The sequence below is a fragment of the Fukomys damarensis genome, unplaced genomic scaffold, assembly GCF_012274545.1.
Source record: "Fukomys damarensis isolate Sample0158 unplaced genomic scaffold, DMR_v1.0_HiC HiC_scaffold_34, whole genome shotgun sequence".
NCBI classification, from domain to species: domain Eukaryota; kingdom Metazoa; phylum Chordata; class Mammalia; order Rodentia; family Bathyergidae; genus Fukomys; species Fukomys damarensis.
Window position 1 is genome coordinate 9834357 of NW_022900946.1, and position 17506 is coordinate 9851862.

The 17506-nt window shown below is 42.3% G+C and overlaps 1 protein-coding gene across 1 annotated transcript in view; it reads left to right on the forward strand.

Moving 5' to 3' along the window:
- Positions 1 to 17506, forward strand: part of Vps35l (VPS35 endosomal protein sorting factor like) — a 115449-nt gene that overhangs the window by 78841 nt on the left and 19102 nt on the right. The gene's annotated exons all lie outside the window — the stretch shown is intronic.

The following is a 17506-nucleotide window of genomic DNA, read 5'->3' on the forward strand; positions in this document are numbered from 1 at the left end:
AGTTGAGACTGACCTGGAACTCACCATGTAGCCCAGGCTGGTCTCAAACTCACAGCGATCCTCCTGCCTCATCCTCCTGAGTGCTGGGATTACAGGTGTGCCCCCCCCCACCTCTTGCCCTTCTTTGTCAGTGGCTCTTTCTGAATAATTATTGACATGCCCAGCAAGAGCAGATTCTCTTGCTCTCTACTTTTACTTTTGTTCCTTTATCCTTACAATTCCTCATCTCAAAAGTGGGAGTGCAGTCAGCCCATTGGATCCTCAGGTTCTGCATTTGAGGGTTCAACTAACCACAGATGGAAAATATTTGAAGATGGAAGAAAGGATAGTCCCGTCTGTACTGAACATGTATAGACCTTTTCCCTCGTCATTACTCCCTAAACAATATAACAACCATTTACGTAACATTTATATTATATAAGGCAGTGTAAGTAATCTAGAGATGATTTAAAGTATGTGGGAGGGTGTGCATAGGTTATATGCAAATGCGACACCATTTTATATTGTGAGGGATGGAGGACATAGATTTTGGTATCCACAGGGGTCCTGGAATCTCTCCCCTGCAAATACTGAAGGCCAAGAGCAGGATATTGGGATGAGGCCCTAGTTAATGATGACTTTTTTTTCCTGGTTCTGGAGGTTGAACTCTACATCTAGCCCATTTTTAATTTTTATTTGTTTATTTATTTATTTGGTTTTTTGAGACAGGGTCTCACTATGCAGTTGAGACTGACCTGGAACTATGTAGCCCAAGCTGGTCTCGAACTCACCGCGATCCTCCTGTCTCAGCCTCCCGAGTCCTGGGATTACAGGCGTGCGCCACCACACCCGGCCTCATTTTTTATTTTTAAACAGAATCTCACTAAGTTGAGGCGAGGATCAATTTTTGATCCTTCTGCCTCAGCCTCCCAGAAAGTTGGAATTACAGGTGTGAATCACCACGCACAGCTAACAGTGACTTTTAAGTCTCCAGATGTTGTGATGCCAGCCCTAACTCCACCACTTAGCAGTCAGGTGCTCTTGGACAAGTTGACCTTCTCCATGTCTCAGTTTCCCCACCTACAAAGCGGCGGTGATCACAGTGGTGCCTGTCCAGAGTAAATGAGATAAAGTGACCTTAAGCCACTTGGCCTGCTGGCACACAGGAGCTGCCCCGTGACCTTCAGAGTGGTGGCTTTTGAAGGAGAAGAGTGGTTTCCATCCGTTTCTCAAGTCCTTGCGGTCCTACTATTTCTATTAGCAGAACAGCCTCTGAAGATGGGTTGCACATGACTATTTTCTCAACCGTGAGGCCTCTTTGGTGAATGCAGACAGAGGCAGTTGCTCGGGCTGGAATGGGTCACAGCTGATAGCACAAGCTGTAGGCTTATGGCGGAAAGGTTGTCACCCACGGCGCGAATGTTTCCGTGGCATCCACCTCAGGGAGCAGAAGGGCTTGGGCTGGGTGGGACCCACTGGTGGAACCCACAAGAAAGGAGGGTGGGTGAATCACCCTGGAAGGTTTCTCCACTCCCTCGCACTGGCCTATCCTGGTGATTTTTGGGATGTAAGCTGTTATGCCAGAAACAGGAGTGGATGTGAAAAGACTTATGTATGAGCAGGGAGGACAAAGGTGGTAAATGTCGCACAACGTGTCCATAAAATATGCCAGAGAATTTTAGAGCACAGAGAAGTGACCTTTGGCTTAGAAGAGCAAAAACCTTCATTAAAGATGTGGCACTGCAGAGCCTAGGAAGTCAGGGTGGGTCTGGATGCAGGGCAGAGTCCAAGGGTATTTGAGGTTCAGGCCTCAGCCTGGATCAGGCCTCGAGGCCAGGAAATAGGACACCTGGAAGGAGTGAGCTAGGAGACCACGTTGGGGAGACAGACTGAGGCCCAAGGGTGAAGAGATGCGAAGTCTTGGCAAAGAATAAAGTCTCGCTTTATTCCATATACTAGAAGGTGGTTTATCTTCATTCTGCAGATGATGAAACTGAGGCTTAAGACAGCCAGGAGCATCCAAGAAGTGACTATCTGACATCAAGTGCTCTTAACCACTGCTCCTCCCTGGGGTTAATTGTTCCTCTGTGCCATAATACAAAGTTTTCTTTCTAGTCCCAGGTGTAGGTAGCTGCTAGAGATGAGTTGTTATAGATTGAACATTAGATAAATTTATATAGGAAACCAGGAACCAGAATTAAGATAGAGAACGCCTAACCCTTTCTGCTTAGGGAAATCCAGGCATATAGTAATTACAGAGAGGAGATGGCCTGCCCTGAGCTCCCGCAGGGATAACAGAGAGGCTTGTCCCCTCTGCAGTGTCTATAGATACGAGTTAGGTGGCCTGTGGGCTGAGTGAGCTCAGCTCAGTGTGAGAGCAGATATTCAGGAGCCTGCTGATGGTACTGCTGAAATGAGGAAATAATTTATATGTCCCAAGTGGACATTCCCCATTAAATATTGATAGAGTGAACATAAAAGGCGTGCTGTGTAAACCAGGTGGCAAAACCCAGGTTAGATGAAGCTGTCATTGGCGGCAATTAAGTGACGACAAATGACATGTTTAATTGTCCCTAGGCATTCATGGCCCTTTTAATCTTACTCTGTGTACCTATCGCTGAAATAGTGGCTCTGAAGTCCTCAACAGGAGCTGCTTTAATAACGAGTTCTATTAAAAAACACAAATCCCAATGTGTCACTTGGCTGTGGATAGCGACCTGGGCCCTGGCTTTACCAGAGGCTTCCCATATCTTGGTGCCAGCAAAATCTTTGATGCAGACGGGGTTTGCAGGAACTGGATGTTTCCTGATGTAGCATTTTTGTGGTTATTTCCGTTATAGTGATATTCTTCATCCAAACCTAAATCTGTACAGCAAGGGAAAATGTTGAAGGTTGGTAAAGATGCTTTGCAGTGGGCTTCCTGGAGCTTGAGAGAACGGATAATTCTTACAGGCAGAAGGCTGTGTTAGGAAAGCATATTCAAGGGCTGAGAGTCATCAACTGTTGGAACATTTTGTCATCAGTGGTGATGTTTGTGTTCTTAGTGTTGTCTGGACTGAGGCACCTGTCCAGCTCAGCTATGTAGGAGGACATGTGACAGAATGAAGGTCTGGGATGGAGTGAATTGCTTTTGAGGTCTTCTTTGACCTAGGGAGTTTATGACCCTGACAAAATAAAGATTTCCATCAGCACCGATCTAACGCTTATTTAAAAAACATTGCCATCTCCAAAGGTGGGCCCGTTATCACTTCTTGGTGTCTCCTGTGATTCATGTACTGAGTCATGTTTCAAATCTCCAATGCCAAGGACACCAAGGGATGAACGTACTCCCGTAGGTCATCGTTAAATCCAAATTTATTTTATTGTCTCCAGGGGATGTTTAGGGAGATTGTCTTGTACCATGCTGAAATTAGAGGTAATCTATATGCTATTTTAAATTTTGATGGGTTTTAGTATAAAAATTTGGAAAGTGCATTTGAAAAAATTCCAACAATATAGAAATGTCAGACTTTGAAAAAGCAAAAGTTCCAAAATAAAAATCTCCAGTAGGCCAAGCGTAGCATTGCAGGCCTGTAATCGCAGCACCCTGGATGGCTAAGGATTTCAGGAGGATTGCAAGTTTGAGCCCCACGTGCACAATTTAGAGACTTAGTGAGATCTTGTCTCAAAATGAAAATAAAAGGAAGCCAGGCATGGTGGCCCATGCCTGTAATCCCAGCACTCTGGAAGCAGAGGCAGGAGGATCGCCGTGAGTTCAAGATCAGCCTGGGCTACATAGTGAGTTCCACGTCAGTCTCAAATACATAGTGAGACCCTGTCTCAAAAAACCAAAAAAAAAAAAGAAAGAAAGAAAATAAAAGGGCTGGGGATGTAGTTCAGTGCAAGGGCACTGAGTTTAATCCCAGTACCACCGAAAAAGAAAAAAAAAAAGTCTCCAATAATCTGACCTGTCTCCCATCTCCTTCCACTAAAAATCTATTGTTTGGACATTTTTCTTGATTTTTTTTCTGTACAGCCATTAAAATAATCATTATTCTTATATTTTCTCTGCCTCTCTATCCTGCCTACCTTTCCCTCCTTCTCATATGCAGTCCGTGTCCCCTTAGGAAAGAAATGAGGCTGAGCTTTCTGTAATGGTGTTCCTAAGTTTTTTTCAGCTTGCCAGTAAATCTGGTGCACCCCACCCAGCAGCCCATATCAGTACATACAGATCTCCCACAATCTTTGTAATGGCTGATCGGTATTCTATTTCTGTATTTTGGAAGTGCTATACGTTATTTTGGCCAGCCTCCCTCCCTGTTTTTTTCCCTGAGAAAATATTTCTACAATGACAACTATTTGGATTGTTTCCTGAGTTCTGCTCTTTCGGACTCTAAACAAACCTGCATCTTAATTCTGAGCATTTTGAAGCTTCCTGACGCTTGTGCACCCTGTTGTTGGGACAGACACACATTCAGAGCCTCCAAACAAGACAGATAGCAGTGCAGCTCTTCTGGGGTCTGTGCCCGGGGGAGGCCACCAGCCCCAAAGTCCTTTGCAGGAGCCAGAAGAGGCTCCTTTCGAGGCCTTAGGAAGGATCCTTGCAAGCAGATGTGTGGATCCCTTGCTCCTTGGAGAAACAGCTTGCTACTTGGAGGAGCTGGTCCGAGGGGCCTCCCAGGCACATTTATTATTATTAATTTTTAATTTTGAGGCAAAGTCTTGGTAAATTGCCCAGGCTAGCCTCAAACTTGTGATCATCCTGCCTCAGCCTCTTAAACTGCTTGGATTACAGACGTGCACCACCACCACACCCAGCTAGGGTGATATTTTTTATGACTGGAAATCTTATTTCTTCTCATTTCTGTAGGTTAAAAGGAAACATGTCCTGCTGGGTGTAGTGGCTCATGTCTGTAATCCCAGCAGTTGAGAGGCTGAGGAAGGAGGATCTTCCTGAGACTGAGCTAATGTGGGCTACGTAGTGACTTCAGAGGCAGCCTGAACTACATAGGGAGACACTGTGAAAAACAAAATGAAAAATCCCCATTTAATCCATTTCATCATGGGTCCTCTTCCTTGGCTTTTAATAGCTGCGCAATAAGATGTTATGCATGATGATGTTGATTTAGGCCCAGTGGTACACACTTGCAGTCCCAGCTGAGGAGGCTGAAACAGGAGGATCACTTGAGCCCAGGATCAACTTGGATGACAGAATGAGGTTCTCTCTTTTTTTAACTTTATTTTTTTTCACTCCCCCTCCTCTCCTCCCTATCTATAATCACTTTATTTCCATCTTTTCATTATCTCACATTTGACTTTATTTTTTAAGTACATATTTGTCTTTCATCTTGATCACATTCATCAGAGAGAATTTGAAACTGTACCTAATATATTATCTTTTTTCCCCATTTCCCTGCCTTCCCTCTAACCCTTCTCCCCCCCGCCCCATTTACAAAGGCTTTGCTTCCATTTTTTTCCTTCCATTATTTTTTCTTTTTCCATTTCTTCCCTTCCCCTTCCCTTGTTTCTCTTCCCATTTGATTATGTCCTTCCTGCTTCCCAGAATCTATACTCCATTATGCCTCTTGTTTACCCTTTGAGTTTCTCACATAAGAGAAACAATGTGATATTTAATCTTGTGTGTCTGATTTATTCCACTTAAGATTATGGTATCAAGGTGCATTTATTTCCCTACAGATGACTCAAGTTATCCTTATTTATGTCAGAGCAGTACTCCATTGTGTATAAATACCGTATCTTCTTTATCCATTCATCTGCTGATGGGCATAGGGGCTGGTTCCAAGATTTAGCTATTATAGATTGCACTTCTATAAATGTGGGTGTGCATATATCGCTGTGGTGTGATGCTTTTTACTCTTTCAGGAAGGTAGCATAGAAGGGGAACAGCTGGAAGGAATAGAACCTCTACATTTAGTTCATAGAGGAATCTCCATGCTGATTTCCACAGCGGTTGCACCAAACTACACTTCCACTAGCAATGAAGAAGAGTTCCTTTTTTTTTCCTCACAGCCTCACCAGCATTTGTTATTGGCTGATTTCTTGACGATAGCTTTCTGGAGTAAAATGGAATCTCAGTGTTTTAATTTGTCTTTCTCAAATGACCAGTGATGTTGAACATTTTTTCATATATTGTTTGCTGTTTGTGCTTCCTCATCTGAGAATTGTCTCTTCATTGCAGATGCCCCTTTTGGACTGGGTCTTCAAATCTGGGGGGGATCTGATTTTTTTGAGTTCTTTATGTATTCCAGATGTCAGTCTTTTGTTTAAAGAGTAGCTGGTAATTTTTTTTTTTCCATTCTGTGGGTTGTCTTTTCATTCTGTTGGTCATTTCTTTTGTTATGTGAAAGCTTTTAAATTTGATGTGATTCCAAGTTGTTGATTCTTTGTAATATTTCCTGTGCAATCAGGGTTTTGTTCATAAAGTCTTTGCCTATACTTGTGTCTTCAAGAGTTTTACTTATTCTGTGTTCCAGCAGATTGTTTCTGTTTTTATATTTAGATCTTTGATCCATTTTGATTTTAGTTTAGTGCTAGTGCGTGGGGAGAGATGTGGGTCTAGGTTTAATCTTTGGCCCGTGAAAAGCACCATTTATTAAAGAGGATAGCTTTCTTCCAGTGAAGGTGTTTAGCCTCTTTGTCAAAGATAAGGCATCTGAAAATGCTTGGAGTTGTTTCTGTATCTTCTCTTCCATTCCACTGATCCTCAGGTCTGTTCTTTTGCCAGTACTATGCTGTTTTTGTCACAGTATCTTTGTAGTATAACTTCAGATCAGGAATTGTGATGCCCCCTGCCTTGCTCTTGTTGGCCAAAATTGCTTTCGCTATTCTAGTTCTCTTCTGGTTCCACAAAAATTTTAGGATTATTTTTCTCTAGTTCTGTGAGGTATGCTACTGATATTTTGATTGGGATTGCATTAGATCTATATAACACTTTTAGAAGCATGACCATTTTCATTATATTGGTTCTGCTTCTCCAGGAACAGGGGGTATCTTTCCATTTTCTGATATTTTCTTCCATCTCCTTTTTCAGAGTACTGTAGTTTTCAATGTATAGATCTTTCATTTGCTTCCTTATATTGATTCCTAAGTATTTCATTTTTCTTGATGTTATTGTGAAAGGTGTTGCTTTCTATTTCTCTGAATGAGTTTCTTCTTCATATGCAGGAATGTTATTGATGTTTGTTTGTTTGTTTTTGTATCCGGGATCCAACTCAGAACTTTGTACTTGCAAAGCAGGCAGCAGAACCACTGGGCTAAATCTCCAGCCTGCTACTGATTTTTGTTTTTTGTTTGGTTTGTTTGGTTTCTTTTTTTGGTACCAGGGATCAAACTTGGGTCCTTGTGCTTGCGAGGCAGGTGCTGGAACCACTAAGCTAAATCCCTGGCCCCTGCTGTTGATTTTTGAATGCTGACTTTGTATCCTGATACACTCCCGAATTTGCTTATTAATTGTAGGAGTCTTTTGATGGAGTTTTTGTGGTCTTCTGTGTAGTATATCATGAGATCTGCGACTAATGATAATTTAACTTCTTCCTTTACTATCCATATTTCTTTATTTTTTTCTCTTGTCTAATGGCTCTGGCTAATGAGGACTATGTTGGATAGGGAGTATTGATAGTGGGCATTCTTGTCTTATTTTAAACTGAAGGATTTCAGGGGCTGCGGATTTAGCTCAGTCGGCTGCCTGCAAGCGCAAGGTCCTGAGTTCAATCCCCGGTACCAGAGAAAAAAAACAACACAAACAAAAATAAAGTGAAGGATTTCGGTTTTTGGCTTTTTTTTTTCTTTTATTGAGTTTATTGGTACATTTTAGGTATACAGTACCATTACATTCATTATTGGGATCTTGTACCTTTACATGACAGGTGGTCTTGGTTCTCATTTTTTCCCCTTGTCCCTGCCCTCCGTTCACCCCCCCTACTCTCCCCATTTACAAACACTTTATTTCCATTTTTTCATTTTCTCATATTTTTTCCTTTATTACCTTTCCCCTACCCTTCCCACTTTCCCTTCACCTTTAGCCCTTTTCTTCCCATTTCACAATGTCAGTTATCTCTTTAGGATCTTATGTACTATTACAGTTTATTCATACCAGAGAAACTATTCAGTATTTACACACATGTGACTTATTTATTTCACTTAGGAGTATATCCTCAATATGTATCCATTTTCCTAGGAATGAGTCTAATTTCTCATTTATGGCTGAGTAGTATTCCATTTTATAGAAAGACCACATCTTCTTTATCCAGTCTTCTACTGATGGGCAAATGGGCTGTTTCCAAGTTTTAGCTATTACATGGGTATGCCATGTATTGCATGACGCTATAAGCATGGGTGTGCGTATATCACTCTGGTATGATTCTTTTCATTCTTTTGGAAAGATACCCAGAAGAGGGATGGCTGGGAAATATTAAAACAGAAACACTAAACTTGCTAAGTTAGGCAGAACTCTTGAAGACATTGGCATAGGAAAAGACTTTATGAACAAATCCTTAGTAGCACGGAACTAGCAGAAAGAATCAACAACTGGATCTCATCTTATTAAAAAGCTTCTGCACTGCAAAAGAAGCTATCAGCAGAACTGAGAGATAACCTGCACTGTGGGAAACAATTTTTACCAGCTGCTCCTCAGACAAAGGACTATTATCTAGAATATATGAAGAACTCAAAACAATCAGCGCCCCCAAATATAAAGACCCGATTCAAAAATGGGCATCTGAAATGAACAGACATTTCTCAGACAAAGAAGTAAAAGCAACAAGTAAATATATGAAAAAATGTTCCACATCACTGAGAGATACAGATGAAAACAACACTGAGATTCCACCTCACCCCACAAAGAATGGCTGCTATCAAGAAATCAAACAATAACAAATGTTGGCGGGGTTGTGGGGAGAAAGGAACCCTTCTCCATTGTTGGTGGGAGTGCAGACTGGTGCAACCACTGTGGAAATCAATATGGAGATACCTTAAAGAGCTGGGACTAGAGTTTTTGGCTTATTTAGTGTGATGTTGACTGTTGGTTTATCATGGATCGTTTTCATCAGATTGAGGTAAAGAACTTCAGTTCCAGTTTTCTGTAGGATTTTTATCATGAATGTATATGGATGCGGCTCTCTGGGGGGACCCCGTCCCGCGGGGAATAGGAGGTGAGAGCCGCCTCTTATTCGTGGGTCCAGAGGCCGATAAAACGATTATATACTGTTATCCCAGGGGGAAGGTTCAGCAAGCTTATTGGACAGTTCAAACAAATCTTCTACCAATCACATGAGTCATTCAAGCATTTAACCATAAAGGGACAAAGCACTTAGCAGCATACAGCAATCAGTATTTTACAAAATGTGGGGAGGGGTAAGTGGGAAGGTGTACATCAACAATTAACCCTATGCAATCTTTAACTTCACAATCTCTAGGGGCAAGCAGGACAAGGAAATACCACCGGCCTCCTGCTCCAGATCCCGTGACCCTGTGGTTAGCACAAAGGGCTATTTTTTCTGTAAGATTTCCTGTTTGCCCAGGGGCTAGACCTGCCAAAGGTCACGTATGTAGTCTAGTGGGATTTTTCCACCGAGGCAAAGGCTAAGGTTGAGGGCAGCCATCTTATGCAGGCCCAAGCAGTCTCTCACATATGGACTTTGTCAAATGCTTCCTTCTGTGTCTACTGAGATGATTGTGTGGTTTTTGTCCTCGGTTCTGTTAAGGTAGTATATTACATTTATTGACTTGTGTATGTTGAAGCATCCTTGCATCCTTGGGATGAATCCTATTTTGTCATGATGTATCATCTGGATTATCTGCCTTCTGTTTGCCAGTATCTCATTGAAGAGTTTTTTGTCTATGTCAATTAAGGAGATTGGCCTGTAGTTCTCTTTTTTGGTTTTGTTATCAGGGTGATGCTTGCTTCCAGGAATGGCTTTGGGAGTATTGCTTCCCTTTCAGTTTCATTAAAGAGTTTAAAAATCAGTGGCATTAGATCTTCTCTAAGGCTTTTGCAGAATGCAGTAGAGTCCTTCAGGACTTGGTCTTTTCATTGTTGGTAGTCTTTTTTTTTTTCCCCCCTCAATTTCTTTGACTGATATTAGGTTACTTAAAGGTTTTATTATGTCTCCTTGATTCAGCTTTGGTAATTCATATGTGTCTAAGAATCTGTCTATTCCTTCTGAATTTTTCATCCTATTTTAGAGTTCAGATTCTCAAATTAGGTATAGATGATCTTCGGGATTTCTGCAGGATCTATTATTTCACTCTTTTCATTGCTAGTTGCATAGATTTGGGTCTTTTTTTTAGTAAGGTTGGCTATTAAAAGGCTGATTTTGTCTGTTTTATTTAGTCTTTCAAAGAACATCTCAAAGATTCATTGATCTTTGTATCGTTTTCATAGTCTCCATTGTATTAATTTCTGCTCTGATATTTATAATTTCCTTCCTTGCACATGCTTTGGGTTTAACTTGCTCTCCTTTTTCCTAGAACCTTGGAGTTCAACATTAGGTTATTTATGTGAGCTCAGCCTATTTTTCTGATACGAAAATTCACCACTATTTCTCTTGTAGGACTGCTCTCATTGCATCCCATAAGTCCTGGTATGTCATACTGGCGTTATCATTTAATTGTAGAAACTGTTGTTTGTTTAGGAAGATGTTACTTAATTTTCATATTTTTATGTCAATTTTGTTTCTTTTGCCATTCATTTCCAATTTCATTGCACTATGATCTGATAATATGCATGGGATAATTTTACTTCCTTTGTGTTAAGCATGTTCTATGAGCTAGTGTGTAGTCTGTTTTGGAGAATATCCTATGTGTATTCTGTTGTTGTTGTTGGGTAGAACACTCTGTACGTATCTACTAAAGCCATTTGTTCAAAATTTTGGCTCAGCTCTGATTTTTTTTTTTTTTTTTTTTTTTTTTTTTTTTTTTGGTGCTGGGAATCGAACTCAGAACATTGTGCTTGCAAAGCAGGCGGCAAAACCTCGGAGCTAAATCCCCAGCCCTCTGATATTATTTCTTTGTTGATTTTTATTCTGCATAGTTGATCTGTTTGCACCAGTGGGCTCTTGAGGTCCCCCTTAAAATTGTATTAGTGCTTATCTGATTTTCATACCCATTGGTGTTTGTTTTATATAGTTGATATTAGATGCATACATATTTACAATGATTATTATTTTTTGTTTTTTGTTTTTGAGACAAGGTCTCACTAGGTAGTTGAGACTGCCCTGGAACTCACTGTGTAGCCCAGGTTGGTCTCGCACTCACAGCAGTCCTCCTGCCTCAGCCTTCCAAATGCTGGGATTACAGGCTTGTGCCACCATGCCTGGTCCCGTATGTATGATTATTATCTCTCCCTGTTGGATTATTTCTTTAACAAGTATGTAATGACCTTGTTTGTCTTGCTGATCAGTCTTGGCTTGAAATTCACTTGTCTGCATAAAGAATTGTTACCCTTGTTTTTTCTGAGTTCTGTTGTGGTGTATTGTTTTCCATCTTTTGACTTTCAGTCTATGAATTTCTTTTTGAGTTAAATAGGTTTCTTTTGTGCAGCATGTCGTTGGATCTTGTTTATCCATTCTGCCAATATTTCTTTTGATTGATGAATTCAGACCATTCACACTAATGATTATAACCAATATATATTGACTTATCCTTGTCATATTATTTTCCTTTTGGTGGTTCCCTTTATTTCCCTTCTGTTGTTTGTGTTGCCTGGTGGATTCATTCTATTAGGATGCCTGGAATTGTTGTCTTCATTGTCTTTTCCTAGAATATCTTTCAGAACTTTTGGAGTATTGGTTTGGTGGTCATGAATTTCTTCAGCTATTCTTTGTTAGAGAAGTATCTTATTTCTCCTTCAATTTTGAAAATAGCTTTGCAGGGTGCATCAATCTGGGTTGGAGGTTATTTTCTTTTAGGGCTTGAAATACTTCACTTCAAATTCTCCTTGACTTAAGGGTTTGTATTGAGAAGTCTTCTTGATTCTGATGAGTTTTCCTATATAGATGATTCATTTCTTTTCTCTAACAGCTTTTAATATTCTGTTCTTGTGTTGAATTTCTGGAATCTTAACTATTGTATGCCTTGTTTTGTTTTGTTTCTGATTATGACTGTTTGGAGTTCTGTATGCCTCACTTATCTGTATCTCAAATTCTTTTTCCGTGCTTGTCAAGATTTGTGCCATTACTTCTGTGAACAGATTTTTTATGCCCTTTGTGCTATCTTCTCATTCTTCATTGATTCCCATTAATCTTATATTAGTCTTCTTTGCATCATCTAGCAGCTGTTCCTTGCTTTTTTTTTTTTTTTTTTGTACTGGGGATCAAACTCAGGACCTTGCGCTTTCAAGGCAGGCACAGTGCCATTGAGCTAAATCCCCAGCCCTGTTCCTTGTTATTTTTAAGAGTTTGTTTTGTTTTTTTGTTTTTTTTTTCATTTGATGATTACCAGTCTCAATCCTGTCTTCTAGATCTGGTATTCTGTCTTCACAATGTATACTTTCAGTACAGTTTTTAATCTCCTGGATTTCTATTTGAGTCTGTTTTATGGAATCCAGTTCTTTTATATGTTGTGCATTCATGGTTCCCATGTCTTTCCTAAGCACCTCTATTTTTTTTTTTTAATCTGTACCTACTCACTTGTCTGCCTTGTGATCTGTCTCTTCACTTTCTCTGTGGGCTTCAGTTTTCCCTTCAGATTTTTCTCAATCCTATGGATCCACCTCCTTCCTTCTCTTCCCCAAATTGTTATTTTCCAATAAGAATTTCCAATAAGTGTCTGCATTCCGAATCTTGTGGAGGTGGTTTTGTTGCTACTAACTGCTCCGCCATCTTCCCCTGAGGTCCTAGCTCTTAAAAACAAAAATTAAAGCCAGGCTGGTGGTGTATGCCTGTAGCCACAGCACTCTGGGAGGCTGAGGCAGGAAGACTGCAAGTTTGAGCCCAGCCTAGAGAGACTTAGTGAGATCCTGTTTCAAAATAAAAAATAAAAGGGCTGGGAATGCAGCTCAGGCACTGGATTCAGTCCACAGTTATGCAAAAAAAAAAAAAAAAAAAGGGAAAATGTGATGTTGACATGAGTATGCAGAACTCTAAGTAATGAGGAAAACCTGTTTTCACTTAGTTAGATTTGAGTTATAATTACAAAGATAACAGTGAGAAGGCTCCCAGACAGTGTCTTCTATCTGGGGCGCGCCTGTTGAGGATGGAAATAAAAATCCTCTTTGGAACCCTGAAGGCCCAACCCCTAAATAACTGTTTATTTTAGCTCCCTCCTGAGGAATGGGGACTGGGTGGGGTGGGTGAGAGGAGCAAAGCTCCAAGGACAAAGCCGCTCTCTCTTTAATGAGACACATAATAGGCACATTCTCTGCACCCTCAGTAATGAACACATAAATAGAAAAAAATAAATGGTCTTTCAAGCTGCTTGGAGCAGACTGTTAGTTCCCACTGAGAAGAGCCCTTGGCCTTGATTTGTGATGTTGGCGAAGTTTTTACTGGAAAGGAGCCCCACCACCGTCACCGTCTCCGGCATGGAGACAGTGGCTCCTCCTGAAGGAAGAAGGCAGCTGGTTGTGGTGGGATCTCAGTATCGTCCAGTGCTAAGGGGGCAACATCAGGTAGGGTTAGTCTTCCGTTTTACTGTGGTCAAGTGCACCCAGGTGTACATTTTCAGTGCATAGTTCCGTGACATTAAGTACGTCCACAATATTGTGTGGACCTTTGTCATCCCAAGCAGGTGAAACTACCCATTAAATGGTAGCTTTCCGGTCTCCTGTGTCTCTGTCTGTTTACCTATTCTGGGTGCCTCATACAGGCGAGCTCATACGGTGCTTACCTTCCATGTCTGATGTACTTCGCTTAGCACGTTTCCAGGGCTCATCTGTGTCATAGTGTGGGTCAGAGCTTCATTCATTTTAAGGCTCAGTAGTAGTCCATTTTGCGGGTACACTGGATGTTGCGTATTTGTTCTTTGGTGGACACTGGGGTTACTTGCGCCTTTTGGCGATTGTGACAGCGAACGATGCAGCCGTGAACATCGATGCCCAAGTGATCTCTGTGAGTCCTGCTTTCAGTTATTCAGGGTGTGCGCCTGGAGTGGAATGGCTGGGACAGATGGTAGCTGTGTTTAACTCTTTGAGGAATCACCACATTTGTCCTCAGACGTTGCAGAATTTTACATACATTGCCACCAGCTTCATAAAGTTCCCAGTTTCTCCATACCCTTGCCAGCCCTTGTTCTTTTCTTTTTCCTCAACTTTGCCTTTTCTTCCCTTCTTTTCTTCTTCCTTCCTTCCTACCTTCCATCTGTCCATCCGCAGTTACTTCATACTCCTGGTGATTAGGAGGTGGTATTTCTGTGGATTAGATTTGCATTTCCATGACAACTAGAGCATTTAAGCATCTTTTCAGATGCCTATTCGCCTTTTGCAGGTACTTTCTGAAGGAATGGCATCCAGTTCCTTGGCTGTTTTAAACTGGGTTGTGTTTTTTGTTGTTTTCAGCTCCTGTTCTCCTTTTATCTGGTTAACCCTAAGGGCTCTATGGGTTAGGGGGGTGCTCAGCTCAGCTGTTGAATGCAGTGGCAGACGCCCTTTGAATTGTGAGGGGCTGGCAAGGAGACCAGGACACTGTAAAGCTTCTCACCGCCACAGAAGGCCCCGCTGTGCCTCTGCCTTCCTGGAAAGGAGGGGTGTAGGGGAGTCCACTTCAGAGGCCAACCAGGGGTGGTCAGCCCAGCCCATGAAGACCCCCAATGGCTCATACTGTGTCCTAAGCATTTCTGCCCAGCCTACCTCCCTGCCTGAAAGTGACTTTTTTTTTTTTTAAGAGTAGGAAAAATTTATTGAAAGAAATAAAGCTTCTGTGTAAGAGGGACAGAAGGAGGACTGGAAGGTTGGTTGCCCCAGTTTCAGGTGACTGTTACACTGAACGGTTTTTGATGTGATAGAAGCAGAAATCATAAACACAAGGGCTGAGGTTGAAGAATAATTAAATCAGAAATGTAAGGCCGAGGTGAGTTTTTCCAAAGAGGAAACCTAGCTCTGAGTTTCCCAGAAACCAAAGCAAAAAGAGAAAGCAATGGACTGCACATTGTAATAAAAGGACACAAAGATTCATCAGAAAGAATGGCTTTCTCTTTCCCTTGTCTGTGACAGGAGCCACTGCACCAAGCAGCCACATTGAGAGGGTTGGAGAGTTTGAGCCTCACAGTCTGACCTGGCTTCGAATCCTGCCTCTCTGAGCCAACCACCTTGCGGCATTGTGGAGGACAAGGTGAACTCTGCACCTTAGCACGGTGCAAGGCCCAGAGTCAGCTTTCACATACTTACTGCCTTTCCCCACCATTTCTGTTTTGAGTGCCGCATCCTCTCCGGCAGCCTGGGTACAAAAGCTGGGCACAGTGGTGTGTACCTGTAATCCCAGTACTCTGGGAGGCTAAAGCCGGGGAATCACATGTTCAAGTCCAGCCTGGGCACCTTAGCAAATTAGCAAGGGCCTGTCTTAAGATTTTTTAAAAGGCTGGGACTTTAGCTCCGTGTGGAGGCCCTCGGTTCAGTCCCCAGTGGCCCCCCCCCCACCAAATACTTTTTAATGGGGTATTTAAAATCAAGGTAGAAGACCTCATAGCCCCTGGCTCTTTCTGAGAGGACCAGTGTCAGGTACCTTTCCCCTGGCCCTGTAGTTAATCTCTGTCCCCCTACAAGGCCGAGATCAGCTGCTGCACTTCTTCTTAGACAAAGTACAGAGCAGGCTCCTAGCACTGAGGTACCAGTTAGTGCGATTAAATGGTCTGGTCACATAGCCATTTTATGCCATCAGCTTTTTGTTGTTTTGAGACTGGGTCTCACTGTGTAGTTCAGGCTGGCCTCAAACTCTTCGGCAGTGATTTGAGTGCTGGAATTACAGGCATGCGCCACCATATCCAGCTCATGCTGTCAACCCTTCCACTTGCTTTTTTCCCTGTGAGTGTCCACAGTGCCCCCGTGAGTGTTTCCTTTTGCAGCTGGTGCTCAGTAACTTCACTTAGGGGCGTGGAAAGGCCATGCACCTAGGATGTGTGTGACAACCAGGCAAGGAGGCCTCCAGAGCAGAGCTCACTTTGTACAAACAGCTCTGGGGAAGGAGTCTCTCCATCTCATGTTGACTTCTTCCTTTGAAGAGAAAGAGTATTGTAGTCAGCCAAGTTAAAAATACTATAAGCAGTTAGACCAGGCAGGGCCCTCAAAGAAGTCAGTGTAGGGCCGGGGATTTCACTCAGGTTCCACTGCCTCCCTCCAAAGTGCAAGGACCCAAGTTCAATCCCTGGTACCCAAAACAAAACAAAACAAGTCAGTGTAAAAGACAGTCGTGACCAGAGACACATTTACTGAAGGCCAGACTTCAAAACAGAGAGAAACGTACTTCCATTAGGGATAAACAGCAGTGATTGATATTCTAAATAGGCATCAGTAACCTGGGTGGGGAACCAAGACCTTATCCCATCCCTTCCAGAAAGGTCCCTGATCCATCCTTCTTAGGAATCCTTTTTCTTCCATATAAGCTTGCTATGTGACCTGCTTCCCCATTTGATCCCCATTTAATCTGTATTCCTTAAACGACTAGTTGTAATCTTATTGCTTGACTGTAGTTTTGACCCACCTCATACCCATCTTGTGATTTTCCCACTGGATCAGTATTTCCTAAGTGACTATACTTGTAATCTGACTAGTTGACTATAGTTTCGGCCCTCCTTGTACCTGCCTCACCTCATGGTTTTGCTCTGTAAAACTCCCTTGAAAATCGAGGTGTGTGGGCAACCTACTTTGCAGACCCCTTTCTGTCTCTCTTGGAAGCTGTCTTTCTCTCAATAAATTCTTCCTGCCCCTTGCCTTCATCCAGAGTTCATTCTTTGAATTTAGAGAACACAAACTCTGCGTGTGGAACATCTAGCAGGTTGGAAGTTACACTGTTTCCCTTATATTATTTGGAGGTAGAGAAAACTCGCACCCAGCTACAGACGCACAACCTTCTCTGTAACCCTGGCCTCTGTCCCAGTTCCAGCGCCGGGCATCAGGACTCTCAGGGGCCCCTGTACCCTGCTGCACATTTGTCACTCGAACGTATCTCAGTGCAAGGGGACCTGGGGCACGTTTGATCCCATCAGGTAGTTTAAGGCTTCACTTGTAAGCTAAGTGCTTGACCTTGAGGCTTTTTTCACAGTCAGTGCTTGGGCAGTTCTAGAAAGAACTCTCCCTCTCTGTCCTCCTCCCACCTCCAATCCTTCCTGCTTCCCCCACTCCCTTGCCTTTTTCCCTTCTCCCATCTTTTGAAATCTTCTTGCTTAATAGGTTATTTTATATTTCTTAAGACATCTTTAGTTCCCAAATTCTTCGGAACTGTCACCCAGTCAGAAGGCTCTAAAGCCGCAGTGAGTGCACACGTCTGTGTGTGCGCATGAGTGTGTGCACGTGTGTGTACCTGTGCACCTAGGCACCTTCAGACACTTACTTCTGTGGCTATTTCTCTAGCAAAATAGTGAACACCAGAAAAGACTCCCG